This window comes from Theropithecus gelada, chromosome 2 (assembly GCF_003255815.1).
Source record: "Theropithecus gelada isolate Dixy chromosome 2, Tgel_1.0, whole genome shotgun sequence".
Lineage (NCBI taxonomy): Eukaryota > Metazoa > Chordata > Mammalia > Primates > Cercopithecidae > Theropithecus > Theropithecus gelada.
Genome location: NC_037669.1, coordinates 4,872,386 through 4,890,689, shown reverse-complemented (window position 1 = coordinate 4,890,689; position 18,304 = coordinate 4,872,386).

The following is an 18,304-nucleotide window of genomic DNA, read 5'->3' as shown; positions in this document are numbered from 1 at the left end:
TCAGGAAACAACAGGTGCTGGAGAGGATGTGGAGAAATAGGAACACTTTGACACTGTTAGTGGGACTGTAAACTAGTTCAACCATTGTGGAAGACAATGTGGCGATTCCTCAAGGATCTAGAACTAGAAATACCATTTGACCCAGTCATCCCATTACTAGGTATAAACCCGAAGGATTATAAGTCATGTTACTATAAAGACACATGCATATGTATGTTTATTGTGGCACTATTCAGCATAGCAAAGACTTGGAACCAACCCAACTGTCCCTCAATGATAGACTGGATTCAGAAAATGTCATCCATATACACCATGGAATACTATGCAGCCATAAAAAATGATGAGTTCATGTCCTTTGTAGGGACATGGATGCAGCTGGAAACCATCATTCTCAGCAAACTATCGCAAGAACAGGAAACCAAACACCGCTTGTTCTCACTCATAGGTGGGAACTGAACAATGAGAACACTTGGACACAAGGTGGGGAACATCACACACTAGGGCCTGTCATGGGGTGGGGGAAGGGGAGAATTATAGCATTAGGGGATATACCTAATGTAAATGATGAGTTAATGGGTGCAGCACACCAACATGGCACATGTGTACATATGTAAAAACCTGCACGTTGTGCACATGTACCCTAGAACTTAAAGTATAATAAAAATAAATTAAATTAAATTAAATACTGTAGGAGGTACAACCAGGAGTAGTGCTTAACCTGTTTATGCCTAGTGTTTGATTCTTGGAACGCTAAGCTCGTGGGAGTTATTTATATCCTGTTGCTCAAGGTCATTGCCAAGGTATGATTTCTCACACAAAAAAATTGCAACCTCTGGCATAAATGCTGATTTTTAATTGTCTGCCAGTTGTTTCTCCTGACTAGATTATGTGAGCTGTTGAGAGCCAGGGCAGGGTCTTAAACTCTGCATCTTTGGCACCTGACATTTTTATTCATTTAATTAAAGGAATATAAAAGTAAAAAAAAAAAAAGTAAAAAAGAAAAAGAAAGAAAACCAAACCTAGGAACTGAGACTTCCTTTTTGTGTTTATTGTTGGTTGGTTGGCTGGTTGACTGGTTGGCTGGTTGATGCTGATAGTAGTGGTTTTGCTTAAACAGAAAAGAGAGGTGATCAAAATTTTTGTTTGCTTATTTTATTTATTAATTTTTGACTAATCTGTTAACAAAATGCAGGGTGATTTAGATGTGAATAAAATGATAAAAGAACACTAGAGAGACAAAATGGATATTAGGAGGCTACCTAAATAAGGTAAATAAAATATTAAATGAACATGCACTAAGTTATAGCATAACATAACTTGTATTGGAAGTAGATTAGCTGATCATTAGAAGGCAGACATCCAAGCAGATTTATATAGTTCTTCCTTTAACAATAAGAATATCTTCCCTTGGCTTTTCTTGTTCTTATTATTTTTTGAGATGTGGTCTTGTTCTGTTCATACCTTTTCTTATTCTTAAAGATTAGTGTCACCTGTTTATCATTCCTCAGCCATGATAAAATGTCATTTAGTGGTTGAAAGTCTTGACTTAGTCTAGTTTGTGTTAGAGTCTAATAATTTTACATATGCTAGTTTGAGTCTCCTGAAAAATAAGTAGTGCAATATAGTAGGACAATATTGTAAACAGAAAGGGATCAGTGATGCACATAATTGAGGAAAAGAAAATAAGCAAGTAATCCTGATTTTGTTTTCATAACCAAAATTAATGAAGTGGATTATTGCTCAATTATTTGGATACTGAGTCAAATACATAACTATGTTATTAATGGGAAGATTATTTAGACAAAGCAATATACACATTAGTTAACCATTGACTTGGAAGTATTGAGAAAATGATGGACTTATTACTTCAATTTTCATAAAAAATAATTTAAAATGGAAAATAGAAAGAGGTAAAACAAAATTAAATAGAAATGAGAATTGGAGTGAAAGACTAAAATATGTCTTTCATGATAAAACTTTACTTTTTTTGATAATACATCATTGTATTTAACCTACTTAGAATTGTATTGATCTTGTTCGAATAAACATAACATACTATCATATTGGGAATAAATTTTAAAATCTACTGGTTTCGTAGTACAATTGAATAATCTATAATCACTTAAATTAAATATTATAAGGCAAACTATATATTAAAGCATTGTTTATTTTCATCCTAAGTAATGTACAAAAATAGTTAAAGTATTAGAAAGCTAACCATGGTAGGAGTTAAAACATTAGCTTTACGAAAGCAACTAGCTAAGTAGCTGGATTTTATATTTTATGTGTGTGTCTGTGTGTATAATGCTTGATAAGTGATAGTAATCACGTGAATCTTATATTGAATTAAGAAAGACATCAAAAAGTTAATCAAGAAAACAAGTGAGCAATTATGACTTGCAAATATAAAGACTATATATATACCTTTCAAAGAGGCTATTAGGGTTATTAGTCTGAATTTTCCAAAGACATTATCAAGGATAAATATTTTGAAGTTTCTTTTGAATTTAAATGTTTTAGATAGAAAAATATAATTTATTTATATGAATCCTTATTTTTGAGTTCTTGAAGCTTACAATATAAGGTTAAGTAACAATTAATATTCATGACTTTATATAAAATATTTTCCAAAATTAAAACATACATTTTAATATATTCACGATTAATATATATCACCCAGATTATAAAAATTCCATAATCTTTCTCCTCTCCTTCTCTTCCTCCTCTTTCTCCTACTCCCCTTCTTCCTCCTCATCATTACTTCTGGAGGGGGAGAACTAAGAATTCATTCATTCTTCATTCATTCTTTCATTCATTTTACCTTAATCATAGATTATGCAAAACTAAGAACATTACATTTTAAAAATACACTTAACAATTAATTTTATTTTACAATCAAATATGGGAAATAGGCAACTTTTGAATCGCATCAACATTAAAAATTACTCCATAATAGAATGAATAGCAAAGACAACATTCACATATTCTAAAGCTAGCCAAAATAATTTTATTCTCAATGTAAAATACAACCAATAATTTAATACATCTTATTCTATGAAATATTCATTTCTGAAAAGATAGTATTAGGGCTTCATTAATAAAATTATCTTATTGCAAAACTGAATACAACTAGAAGAAATTGTATTAGAAAATATTGGAATAGCGCAAGAATCTCAGAGGGGTATGAAAAATCAACTGTCATTAATGCAAGGACTTCAGAAACCCTCATGTATGTTGGCTTAATTTTATCAGCAAATTATCTCAGCAATAAAATAGAATGCCTGGAAATCTGTATGTGATATTTTTACAGAGTTGTGTAAATGTATATTGTGTAAAAGACTCTGGTTCTAGTTTGAGAAACTCTAGGAAATTATGCCACTGGTCTGATTAGGAAAAGTTGTGTTTCATCAATGAATCAATCTCAGTTTCATCAATGAATCAATCTCACTTTGACCAGGAAAGTGAGGGTGGTGATGATAAGACTCATAAAGAGACTGTCACTCCCTTTTGGACAACTTAGCTAGATCACGGAAAGTATTCATTCTCCAAACAATGAGGGGTTATTTTAGAAGTACTGATTGCACCAAATGGAGAAATTAATTAATGTACAGTTACAATTTTGCACTGAATTTCACATACATACTAACAATAGATTTGAATTATATTACTATCAGGTTGGTGCAAAAGTAATTGCACCAACACACAATTACTTCCTAATATGTGAGAAATTGAGCAAATTCTTAAAGAAATATACAAGTTTTGAAAAATAATGGAATGAAACAAATATATGTGAATTCCAATGAACTAAAAATGTTCTTTGGATCAATAGTAGGTACAATATTATGGGTCCTTTGTCAAATGCATAGTTTGCAAATACTTTTTTGCCATTCTTCAAGTTGTCTCTTAACTGCAGATTAAAAGCTTTTTATTTAATTAAATCTCATTTATCTATTTCTAGTTTTTTGCTTTGGTTTTTGAGGTATTTTTCATGTATTTTTTGCCTATATCAGTGTCCATAAGTGTGTTCCCTAGGTTTTTGTCTATGATTTTTATAGTTTCAGGTCTTACATTTAATTTTTAGATCCATTTTACATTGATTTTTGTCTATAATGAGAGATAGGGGTCCAGTTTTATTATTTTGCACATGGCAACATTCCCAACACCATTTATTTAAAGGAATGTCCTTTCCCAAGTGTATGTTTTTCTTGACTTTGTCAAAGATCAGTTGGCTGTACATATGTGCCTTTACTTCTGGGTTATCTATTCTTTTCCATTGGTCTATGTGTCTGTTTATGTACTAGTACCATCCTGTTTTCTTTACTGTAGTCATATAGTATACCTTGAAGTCAGATAATGTTATGCCTCCATTTTTGCTTGTTTTGTTTAGGATAACTTTGGTTAGTCAGGCTCTTTTGTGACTCCATATGAATTGTAGGACTGTTTTTCTAATTCTTTGAAAAAAGATATTGGTATTTTGATAGGGATTGCATTGAAACTGTAAAATGCTTTAGGCAGTGTGGTCATATTAATAATATTATTTGTTCTGAACCATGAAAATGGGAAGTATTTGTTTGTGTTACCTATAATTTGTTTGTCCATTTGTTTGTGTTACCTATAATTTCCTTCATCGGTGTTTTGTAGTTTCCCCTGAGCAGATATTTTTACTTCCTTGGTAAAATTCCTAGGTATTTTACTTTCTTGTAACTATTGTAAATAAAATTACCTTTTGATTTGGTCCTAGCTTGATCTTTAGGGGTATAAAGAAATGCTACTGATTTTTGCACATTAATTTTGTATCCTGAAACTTTACTGAATTAATTTATCAAACCTGATAATTTTTTGGAGGAGTCTTTCTGGATTTTTAGGTACAACATCATATCATCAGCAAGCAGAGATAATATGACGTCCTATTTTCCAATTTGGATGTCTTTTATTTCTTTCTCTTGCCTGATTTATCTGGCTGGAAATTCTGCTATGTTGAATAGGAGTGGTAAAAGTGGGCATTCTTGTCGTGTTCCAGTATTCATGGGAAATGGTTTCAACCTTTCCATGTTCAGTACGATGTTGGCTATCAGTTTGTCATCTACGACCTCTATTATTCTGAGGTATAGTTCTTCAGTGCTGCAGGTTTTTATCATGAAAATATGCTGAATTTTATCAAATGCTTTTTCTGCATCTATGGAGATGATCATATGGTTTTTGTCCTTAATTCTCTGTGATGAATCACAGTTGTTGATTTTCATATGTTGCTCCATCCTTGCATTCCTGGAATAAAACCCAGTCTCACCCTGATACCAAAGCCAGACAAAAATACAACAAAAAAACGAAAACTACAAACCTATATTCCTAATAAACATTGATGCAAAAATCTTCCCCCAAATATTAGCAAACCAAATTCAACAGCATATCAAAAGGAAATACACCATGATTAGGTAGGTTTTAACCCCCTGTATTTCTATTAATTTTCTAGACTCTAACTTTTTTCCTTATGCTTTCTGTTCCTCTCAACATTACAGCCACACTGGCTTTTAATTTCCTGAATGTGCTATGTCCCCTCCTGCAGTCTTTGCCAATTTGATCTCTCTGTTTTGAAGAATTGTAACTTTTGTTAATAGTCTGATTTTGATCACCATTTTATCTCTTATGCCTAAATAAGGATATCACCCATGATGACTGATCACTAGATATTTAGTGAATAAAAGAGAAAATCATCAAATAAAGAATGAGACATGTTCTAGAATCATGAGCATGGCTTAATGTATCATCAAACTTAGAAGAAATGGTGGTGCTAGATATATGCAGGAGATACTTAAGGCTGCCAAATATTACAAGAAAGACAAACAAAACCATACAATAAAATAACATATCTTAGGTGATATAAATGTCTTTTATGCTAGAAAAAGTACTAGGGATTGGGAAGCTAGGACAATGGTCAGGGACTTTCTGCTGATTAACTTTATATCCCTTTCTTTTGGACTTTGCAGTACTATATGTAATGCAAGTCAAAGGGCATTTAGGATGTGGCTACAAATGTACCACTATATAGGGACTGTCTGATTCCTGCCTCCCCCCACAACCACCATTGTGCTCTTTTTTTCTTTTTTAATATTAGCTCTCTAAAAATCTTGTAGAAATTTTCACGTCTGTGAGAGGCTTTTATTAAATCATGAGTGATTTTGGTAAAACTTTGGTGATTGATTTTCTCTCCAGCATCATTGATTCTGCAGCTGTAAGGCAGGGTTTGTGTTTGTGGAAAAGTAGGGAGAAGGACCCTCTCCTAATCTCTTTATCTCGGTTCCTTATTAGGCCCAATTCTGTTTTAGATTTCACTGTTCCTTTAGTTCCTTGTGTTCTGACCCCTCCTTCAGATCACTAAGGAAACAATCCTGGTGGGCTGTAAATTCTTTGCCATCACCTCCATTGTCTGTGCATTCTCAATCCTGTCTAGTCTCCAACTGAAATGAAAATAATAATAACAATAACAATAATAAACTTAATGTCACTTTTTATAGCAATAAATTTAAACAGATAAGGATGAAAGCAATGGTGGAAGGAGTTGAGTCAATGACATAATGTCTAAGCCTCATCTTAGGAGCCAGGATACCCTGTTATGATGAGATAATTTTACCCACTTCAGAGACTACCAGGATGACCAAATAATCACTGTGCTCTTACCGCTTATCTCCTACTCAAAGCCATTGCTCTACTATTTGTGTAATTTCCTTCAAGATCATTAACTCTCTTCTTTTACTGAATATTATGCCAAAGCACATAAACATGTCCCAATTTGTCCCACACTGATAAAGGAGAGAGAAACTCTCTTTATTTTAAATACCTTTATTGCTACTGTCATTTTTTGCCTTCTTTCTATCAGTGCTCTTCAGTACAGCAATCTGTACTCTCTGTCTCCAATTTCAATCCTCTAATTGTTTCCTGAACTCAGTGCAGACACACTTTATTTCTACTGTTACACCAAAACACCTCTAGTAAAGGCCAGCAGAAATCTCTTTGTTGTTAACTCTAATAATCAATATTCAGGACTCCTAATTGAATTATCTAGAGTGTTTGGCACACACAATTACTCATGTCTTTTTTTCCACTTGGTTTTCAATGTCATACTTTCTCTCGTTTCTTTGAATGCTCCTTTATCGTCAGCCTTTTTTTTTTTTTTTTTAATCCTTCTACAGATATTCCCCAGTCTCTAAATTTGGTATGCCTCAGGCTTAATTCTCAATCTTCTTTGTTTCATTGTCTATACTTCCTACTTTCCTGAGATTTTTATTGATCTCATGTTTGTAAATATCCTTTAATCCCTATTAGTCCTATGCATCATTTTTCTGAAGATCTCCTCTTGGAATTTCAGACGTGGATGTCCAGTGGTTTAGATGACACCCACAGTAGCTTCCTGTCCCTGTTTCTGCTATTATCCTTCTACAATGACTCTCAAAACAGTAGCTAGAATTACCCTTTTGAAAAGTTCAGTCACTTCCTCTGTGTTAAAAAAAAAAAAAAAGTATAGACTTTCATCTTACCCAAAATAAAGACAGGGCATGTTAAATGGTCCAGGTGCTACTTCTACCTCATCTCCTACTACATTCCTGTTAGTTCTTTCAGGTCCAAGAATGCAGCTACCATGCAATGTGATTCTTTATACACACTAATAACACTCTTGTCTTAAGGTCGTTGTACATGTAATTTTCTCTTCTTGAAAGTATTTTCCACTTGATACTCTACATGACTGGCTTCTTTGTCTCTTTCAGATCATTATTTAATGTCACCACTTCAAAAAGGCCTACTCTAATCTAAAGCAATACCTTGTTTTGCTTTTTGGCCTTCCCTTAGTTTATGTTTTTCCTGTAGAACTTCTTACCATCTCACATTCCATCTATTGACTTACTTATTTTTGCTTATGTTTATTTTCCCAACTAGAAGATAAATGCAATGAGTTCCCGTATTAGTCCATTATCATGCTGCTATGAAGAAATACCCAACACTGGGTAATTTATAAAGAAAAGAGGTTTAATTGACTCACAGTTCCATATGACTGGGGAGGCCTCAGGAAACTTAACAGTCAGGGCGAAAGGCACATCCTCATAAGGCAGCAGGGGTGAGAATGAGTGTCCAGTGAAGAAGGAAGCCTCTTATAAAACCATCAAGTCTTGTGAGGCCTAACTCAATATCATGAGAACTGCATGGGGGAAACGGACCCATGATTCCATTATCTCCACCTGGTCCCTCCCACGATACGTGGGGATTATGGGAACTACAATTCAAGATGAGATGTTGGCAGGGACACAGCCAAACCATATCAGTTAGTAATGCTTTTTCTCTTGTTAACTGCTGTACAACCAGAGACCAGAGCAGTGCCTGGTATACTCACCAGTCTTCAAATTAATGAAAATAAGTAAGATATCTAAAAATGATCTATAAAGTTAAATTACTTTTTAGAAATAGTATACTTTAGTTTTTACATTAATGGGGAGCTGGTCATTACCTTTTCCTGTTTCTCTCTCTGCAGTGAGGGAGTTAAACTAGATAATATTTAAAGATGTGTCTTTAATATTCTATAATTGCAATATCTAGTAGAAATAGCTTTTTGATGGCTTTCTCTTCTGATTGATGCTTAAATTAACTTAATTACCCAAACACAGGAAAATTATGTTCATAAGATCATAATTTTGATTTCATATGAAATGAAGGCAATAAATTAAAAAATCCTTATACAAAAATTTACTTGAAAGTAACTTCACTAAAACATATCTAGATTATCACATAATGGGTTCTCAAGAGTCTGTTTACCATCATGTAAATTGCTATTTTCTGCTGTATTTCAAAAATGCTAATTTTATAGTGTTTACTTTCAGTGTAATTTTTGTGTATTTACCTAAGCTAATACAAAGTCTCTATCTATATAGTATAAGCTTTTAAATGTCTGAGCTTGTTACTTTTGATTTAAAAGAAATATTTTCAAAATGTAAATAATTTTAATACTTAACCAATACATAAAACACATGTATCTCTGTAAAAGCAATGCTTCTGACATTTGCATTTAAGAAGAGAAAATTATGACAAACCTAGACTTATTGGATTCTTGATAGTATGAATCAATGCCCTTGTGGAAAAATAGATTACAGCAAAGCTATAAAATATTTACACAGTAAAAATAACATACTAGGTGCATCAAGTTCAATAAAAAGCCATATAAACTTATTATGTTAACAGGCACATTTTGTTAAACACTAAATAATTTAACACATATGAAAAATTCAGAGAATGTTAAATAGCTGTGCTGTTCCTTCACTCATTTCGGTTAAACTGATTCTGCTGCTATTCAAGTAAAGCTTAATCATAGAAAAACAATGGTGGTTTATTGCCCGTCCTTCTTACAGACTTCTCATAAGAGCACAGATGTACAAAATAACAATATTTAAGGAAAAAATAAGTCTGTATCCTTCAGTCCATTCTTAACTTATTTTACATTTTTCCACATAATTCAACACCTGCAATTTTCTTGTTTGTCTGACTAAATTTGAAGAAAATATACCCTTTTATTGTATGGATAAATGCAACTTACTCTTTCATAAAATATTACATCTTTCAACATTTTAAAATTATCTCCAACTGTATTTATGTTTTGGAATTGATACTTTCTCTGTAACTATGTCAGAATAGTTTAATCAATTTGTATTTCGATTTTGATATTTCTTTCTATGTTTAATCATAAATAGGGTTTTCTCCAATGTCTCTTGCTTCCCCATAGCACTTTCATCCTTGTTGCCTCATCTGTCAGCGAAATACTCTCCAACTCTTTTCCTTTCTTATTTCCTTTTTATTCTCACATGTTTTAATTTTTATGATTACTCTTTTGGGCATGTGAAATCTTCGTTCGAACTCATTACAGACATTTCAAAATCTGAGCCGAGTCACATTTTATATTTCTTTTGTGTTATTTTTAAAATAATAATAGTAATAACAATGAATAGTAATAGCTACCCATTCTATCTAACTATCCCAGCTGTCTAGTTGGGAAAATAAACAGTACATATCTATTGCTATTACTATTATTATCTAAAAAACTGAATGCCTAGTTTTGGTATGAAAATAAAGTTCTACTGAAGTTTTAGTTTATGGCAAAATCCTCCCTCTATCTTCCCTACAACATTCTAAAGCCTGAAGTCTGTTATTATATCTCTTTATGAACCATTATTGAAAATAAGAGATGAACTTCTAGCAGTAGAAATCAAATCAAAATTAAATATTTATAAATGGAGACATGGTTGTATAAAGCATTACAAGACCTTTTCTAACTTCCTTTGGAATATAAAATTTAGGAATTAAGTGCATTCTTCCCTTGAAGACTCACACTACTATCCTTATTTCCTATCATATTTCTTTTAGAAGTACCAGAAAATGATTTTTTCACTAAAAAGTTTGTCACAAAATTCAGATGGGCTTTTATGCATTATTAAAAAGATAAATTAATAATAATTCTTACTTGATTTTCTGTCAATTTGTCTGCATTTCCATTTTTATATTACACACTAGTCTTCAAGAAAAATTCTATTGAACACAATTTACAATTTCTTATCTCAGTTTATTTGCTATTAAATTCTCCTCATTTGTAATACCTTTTTCTATATATTTCAGCTGTTACATTGCACTTTATCTGCTGATCAAGAATAGAAAAAATCCAGTATCTATCTATCTACATTCTATCTGTACACATTCTATCTATATTTTTACTCTGATATATATATATCATACTACATATATTATTTCATATCAACTCTATTATATATATCAGAGTAGAAATCAATGTGTCTTATATATTGCTTATGTTTTATATTTGTGTGTGTGTATATATATACACACAATGTATATATATACACATAATGTATATATATAAACACCCAGATGTTTCTGTATGTCTACTCTGATAAATATACAGAAACACCTGAGTGTTTGTTAATTTGTTAAGTTAGTAAAAAGTATAACATGGATTTTAAAGATTTTATTGTTTAAATTGGGTGATTCTGTAAATAATAATGATAGTAGTGCTCTAGAAGATCCATATTATAATTTTTTTTTTAGCAAAACGGTAGAGGATTTGGAAATTTTCTTCAACATAGAAGGTTAGAGAATAGTATGTGTTGATGGGAAAAAAAAAGAAAAGATGAGTTCCTTTACATAAGGGAAAGGGACAATAGTTTAGAAACGGTGATTTAGAATATGTTGTAATGGGACATGGGAGAATAGCAGTCTAGATTTTAAACGACTTCAGGGAAGACAGTGTCCTCACAGTCTAGGATTGGATTAAAACATGATTTTGCTTGAGGACATACCATGATTTTCAGAAGACACAGTTGAAAATATTATGGGAGTCAAAGAGGGCAAGAATATGGAATAAAATAGAAAGTATAAAATAAACAAGAAAGATGAAAGTCTGGGTGATGATGGATTATCAAAGGTGTTTAGATTCAGATGTTACGTTTAGAAGTAAGAAAAACATGAAGGAATTATTTCTTACGACTTCCTAGGGAAGCAGGCCTCTTCCTTGGAATCCGTTCCTTAAAACTTGTAAACTAGGACCCTTTGTAACTTGAGTAAGGGATGATTAGTTAGAGGAAGAACTTGGGATCTGTGGGCATTGATCGTATTTGTCTGAATAGTGTTAGCAAAGCAAGCAGTTTTCCGACTACTGGTATGTGGAGCGCTGAAGATCTAGCTTGAATTCAGTACATTTTGGATTATTTAGGCTTCCTGTATAAATATGAAGGCCAAGCTGTTAAATGCTGATTCACGGTCAAGTACGTCAAGAACAGACAGTGTTCCAAATGCTTCTGCCAGTGGTGTAGGAGAAAACAAAGGAAGTCATTATATGTGTTCATATAATTCTTCCGTGGAGCTAACATCAGGGAGAAAAACTGAATAGACAGATCTATCTTGTGCACAGGCTAAAACAAAGTTCTGAAGTTGGTATTTTCCCCTTCACATTAGCTTAATTAACTGGACCTATATCATCGCTATGCTGCCTTTAAATGAGGACTTTAATAGGATTCTGCCTCACAGGTGCTCTCCTTTTAGTGTTTGTTTGTTTATGTTTCTTATAATAGTGGAGGCTAACTGGTGTTGATAAATGCCTGAGGTACTTCAGGCAATTATAGCAAAAATACCGTATACTGAGTAGCATAAACTACAGAAATGTATTTTTCATAGTTTCAGAGGCTAGGAAGGCCCAAATCAAGTCCCAGCAAACCCAGCAGATCCAGTGTCTAGGGAGAGCACATTTCCTGCTTGGCAGGTGGCTGTGTTCTTGCTGTATCCTTACATTGTGGAGAGGGATATAATTCCTCTAGTGCCTCTTCTTATAAGGGCACCACTAATCCTATTCATGAGGGTTTCAGTCTCATGGTTTACTTATCTCCCAAATGTCCCACCTTCAAATATCATCATATTGGCTATTAGTCTTAAACAGCTGAAGAGGTACCATGCTTATACCACACTCTTCCCTTAAGAAGATTAAATCTTATTTTCCTTTTTTGCTTTGTATTTTGTGTTGATATTGAGGTTATCTAATACACTTATGAGTGGGAGAAAAATTTAAATTTATCTTGTGGGATGATGTTCTCTAAATTAAAATGAAGACAATATACAGCAATACTTTAATCAGGCAGCTGTGAAGGGGATATTTTTGAAGATTACTATCACAACTTTATTCTTTACAACCTGTCACAGGTGTTGTTGTTTTTTGTTTGTTTCTTTGTTTCAAGATGGCGTCTTCCTCTGTTGCCCAGGCTGGAGTGCCATGGTGCGATCTCTGCTCACTGCAACCTCTTCCTCCCAGGTTCCAAGCAATTCTCCTGCCTCAGCCTCCCAAATAGCTGGGAATATAGGTGTGCACCACCACGCCCAGCTAATTTTGTATTTTTAGTAGAGATGGGATTTTTAGTAGAGATGGGATTTCACCACGGTGGCCAGGCTGGTCTCGAACTCCTGACCTCAGGTGATCCACCTGCCTCAGCCTCCCAAAGTGCTGGTAGGTTTTTCTGTAATATTCTTGACTGCATATTGTGAGCTGTGAGCCACATGCTGGCAGGTTTTTCTGTAATATTCATGACTGCATATTGTGAAGATTCTAGTTAAAATGCATATACACTACCTGAGACAAATAGTGGCTATGTCCTTTTTACAGGAATCAATTTATCAGATTAACCAACATTATACACTGTAATATTTAAAGGATGTAGAATAACAACAATTTAGAAATAGTATTGAAAATATTGGTATAAAAATAAATATAAAGAGGAATCTTCCTGTGAAGTTTTTCAATAAAGTGCTCATGAGCGCTGTATTTTTCCCTTCTTTGTTATCTGGAGCCTGATTAATATGTAACAAGAAAATAAACTATCACACTTACAGTACTTGAAATGTCCTAGTGCTTTGCTCACAACGAATTCACTAATTTACAAAGCATCCCTGAGAGATAGGCATTTTACAAAGAAGTTATAAGCACAAGTAAGGTAACTTTGACACAGATATAAATTTAAATGACATATTTTTTTTTAAATTTATTTATTATTATTATACTTTAAGTTGTAGGGTACATGTGCATAACGTGCAGGTTTGTTACATATGTATACTTGTGCCATGTTGGTCTACTGCACCCATAAACTCATCATTTACATCAGGTATAACTCCCAATGCAATCCCTCCCCCCTCCCCCCTCCCCATGATAGGCCCCGGTGTGTGATGTTCCCCTTCCTGAGTCCAAGTGATCTCATTGTTCAGTTCCCACCTATGAGTGAGAACATGCGGTGTTTGGTTTTCTGTTCTTGTGATAGTTTGCTAAGAATGATGGTTTCCAGCTGCATCCATGTCCCTACAAAGGACGCAAACTCATCCTTTTTTATGGCTGCATAGTATTCCATGGTGTATATGTGCCACATTTTCTTAATCCAATCTGTCACTGATGGACATTTGGGTTGATTCCAAGTCTTTGCTATTGTGAATAGTGCTGCAATAAACATACGTGTGCATGTGTCTTTATAGCAGCATAATTTATAATCCTTTGGGTATATACCCAGTAATGGGATGGCTGGGTCATATGGTACATCTAGTTCTAGATCCTTGAGGAATCGCCATACTGTTTTCCATAATGGTTGAGCTACTCTGTTATTTATATTAAATCTTGGTATTATCACTTTTCCTACTGGCCAAAACCTCTAGTTTAGTCTAAACAAGAGATAAGTTTATTTTAAGTTAAATTAGATAAACAGTAACTTTTTAAAAATAACTATATCTGACTATGCAAATAGTCCCTTCTTCAGTATTTCCAATTCCCTCCACAACTTTGCCACATCAACTTAAATAGGATTTTACACTCTGATATTGATTGTAATCTATTATAAAAGAAAATAGACCCTAAATCTAGGGAAGACACCTAGAAGAAGCAAAGACATAAGATAAATGGATGTAAGGAGAAACTCAAATACAATTATGTGATCACGGCTCATGGTGCTCTGAAGAGAACTAGCACAGATATATAGAAGGGAAAGCAATTCTACTGAAAATCCAGCTCATTCCCTGTATCATGCATGTAAGAACTCTTGAGTCCAGACAGATAAAATGACTTTAGTTGTATATCCGTAAGTAGAAGAGAAGCTCCTGGTACCCATTCCTTTTCCAGGAAGCAAAGCAAGACCTCAAGAATTCGAGGTTACCTTGCAGACAGAAGGGCTCTGATGGGACTGGTTGTAGGAAGTTTAGTGCGATGGCTTCATGTGATTCAGAGAGGGTACTCACCATCAGCACTCTGCTTAGTGGGGTGCTCTTTAATGAATCTGCTTCAGGAAGAACTACTTTAGCCAAGATTTTCTCTTATTTAAATGAGTAACAGGTGGTAGAAAAAAAAACAAACAAAAATTATACGTAAGAAGAACCGGGTGGTAATACTTTGCCACTAACTAGCTTTGCAACCAACTAGCTTTGCGACCAATTAGCTTTACAACCAACTCGCTTTGCAAACAAGGTCTGATGACTTCATTTATCTGAGCATCAACTGACTTAATAATACCTACTTTGAAAGAGTTATGTAAATATTAGAGACATTCTAATAGTTGAGGAGAGTATGCAAACATATACAATAAATTATATCATTACATTTTATTTTCTAATCTAATTAAGGATTTTACTAGAGACTAAGCCACTGTCACAGTCCCAGACTCATGAAGAAACCAAACAGTAGCAGGGGCTGAACTTCTGTTTTGCCACTTTGAGTTTTTAAAGAGGTAAAACAAAGATGGTGATAAAAAGTTTCCCATGTCCCACTAGTCTTACTACAAAACGTCTGACATTTCATGAGACTTTCTTGTGTAGTAAAGGCACACACAATCAGAAGCATAATTCTGATTAACTGGCTACCAATTGCAATGCCAATGAATGGAAAGGTCCTTAAGAGTACACACAATCCAGGTCTCCCTTCTTACCTAGGAGGAGCCCTTTTATATCTAAACTTGATACATGATATCTTGAGAAGATGACTGCATTGAGGCAGGAAGTAGGTCCTAGCAAGATTCCTGGAATGTAAGTCGGGATGAAGAGAGGACAGAGCTGAGCAGAAGGTATGTCAGGTGGCAGTCCAATGAGCTCATAAACTTACACTGGAATGTTCCTCAGGAGTATGGCAGAATTGTCAGTCACCATCAACTGCAGGCATAGGCCAGTACAGCTTCTTCCCATGCCCCATGGTTTATCCAAACCCTCCAGAGTTTTATATTATATATTATATTATAGTGTGTGTATATATACATATATACTGAGACTTTGATTCCTATATGATTTAGTAGACTAACGTGGCTCTCTGTGTATTATCTGTGGGCTCATTTTGAATACACATGACAGGACATGATCTAGAATGAGCAACTTGAGAGAAATAAATACATATAAAATTGACATGATGTAAAACCAAACTTCACTTTAATCTTTCCCTTTTGCTGCTGATGAAATAAGATTCAGAGAAATCTAAAGCAGAGACGTGGCCAGAACACAATGATTCTGATATCAGGTTCAGTGTGTGTTGTATTAGCTGACAGCGGACTCATTACCACATTTATGTCACTGAAGCACCTAACTATTTAGGGAGAACATAACTCCTTCTATTGTGATATAAGACATTATTAACAAGCATCGCTAAGAATCTTGGAGATTTAAATAAATGCGCACATTTCAAATTTTTAAAAATGTAAGACTATTATCTTTTGCTTTTCAGGTTTTTAGCATCCCTATGTTTATACTCCCTGTTTTTGTTTTTAGTCTGTTGCTAGACATAAAAAGAAACCTTGTGGTCATCAGGCTGGAAAAAGGAAAGGCGCTGGTTTAAGACAATTTTTCTGTACTCCAAATAGGAAGTATAAATATAGGGCCACTGAAAACCAAAAGATAATAGTCTTACACCCACTAAAACAACCAATGTTGCATCCACTGAAACAACTAAGACAACTTGAAATAATTTATGCTTAAATGTAAATAATTTTGCTATTTTCTATAATTGCCTTTTTATATCTAATATACAAACTCCAAATTCTATCTATTTAAATAAAATTTATTTATATGTATACTCATCTTTTGTAAGCAAATTGGTAACATTATTTACACAATCAAATATGAAACTCAAAATATAATTTTATTAAATTTTTAAACCTTTATATTATAAATTTTTTGGTGTTTTTTGCTACTTAGGAACCATTTACCAAGAGTATCTGACAACAAAAAATATATTTGAACAGTATTAAAACAGTCAAAGCAGTAACAAGGTATGGAAAGATATTTCAATATAAATTCATTTGATGTACAATTTAAATCACTTGTGCACCAAACTTCAGTGACACGCGATTTACCCATGTAGCAAATCCACACATGTAGCTCTTGAACCTGAAATAAAAGTTGAAGCAGAAAAAAAAACTGTATTTATATTTACTCTAAAGTGGCAGCCATAAAAATTCAAATTATCACTTATTCTAAAATGGAAAACATAAATAAGTAAAACTGCCAGCAAACATAATTTTTTTTGAATAAACAATTTGCCAAAAAGGAAATATTGAACTCTGGGAATTTAAATTTGTAAGTTGTCTTTAAAACTCATATAATGATTTTTAAATATAAATAAATTTTAAAAGCCGAGCATTTTTTTCTGCCGTAACTACTTTGTTTGAAGTAATAATGATACAGTGTGCCAGCAGGCCAAAATTATAGAAAGAGTTGAAAATGATCATAGCATGAAGAAAATAATACTTTTATAGTTTGTGTTTATAAACCTAGGAATAAATTCTCATAAAAAGTGCAAGAGAGGAAGGGAACAAAAAAGTCTCAATGGAAAAATAAAATCTGTGTTTTCTGTTGAAAATAAATTAACAAGTCAAGGAATACCCAAGTCATGACTGCAATAAACAGAAATGAAAATCTGTGCTTTTTATCTGTATTTACATCTTCCGTGTTCCAGAGTTCTTTGGTCCCTGAAGTTTTTATTACTGTTGTTTTTGCCACAAGGCATTTTGGCCTCATTTAAATGATTTCCTGATTGACAGACTTAGCCATGGTTTGGAGAACACCACACAGCCCAGAGCATTAGGGGATTCAGTGAGCAGGTGTTAAACCTATTGCAGAGAATATTTCTTTTTATCCACCTCTAATCTTCCCACTGCAGAATTTTTAAACAGATGTTTCAGACAGATTTTCTCTACTTTTCATGTTTCCATGGGGTTGTTTCTCACCTGCTTAATTGCTTCTTTGCCTAATAAAGAAAAACAAAAGGAACACAAAACATACATTCTAACATCCCCTATGAGAAGAAAGTTTCCTTTTTGATTTCTATACTTTCGTTTACTTTTCTTTTAAGGGTGCCAAGTTAGTAATAGAGCTAAACTGAACTTGTCTCCTGGATGTTAGGACTCCTGAATACATAGATTACCTCCTGTGTCCCCAGGTTTGGCGTTCCCTGAGTGTTCACAGTTTCTTGAGTGCTACAGCTCTTTCACCTGCCTTTCCTTTGTCCTGCCTGACGACCACAAGGTTTCTTTTTGGTTCAAGTTTAGCAAAAGACTGAAAACAAACAAAAAAACACAAAAACAAACAAACAACAAAAAACCAAGGAGCATAAATAAAAGGATGCTGGAAACCTGCTTTAAAAAGTTGATAATGGCCGAATAGGAACAGCTCCAGTCTCCAACTCCCAGCGCGAGCGACACAGAAGACCGGTGATTTCTGCATTTTCAACTGAGGTACTGGGTTCATCTCACTAGGGAGTGCC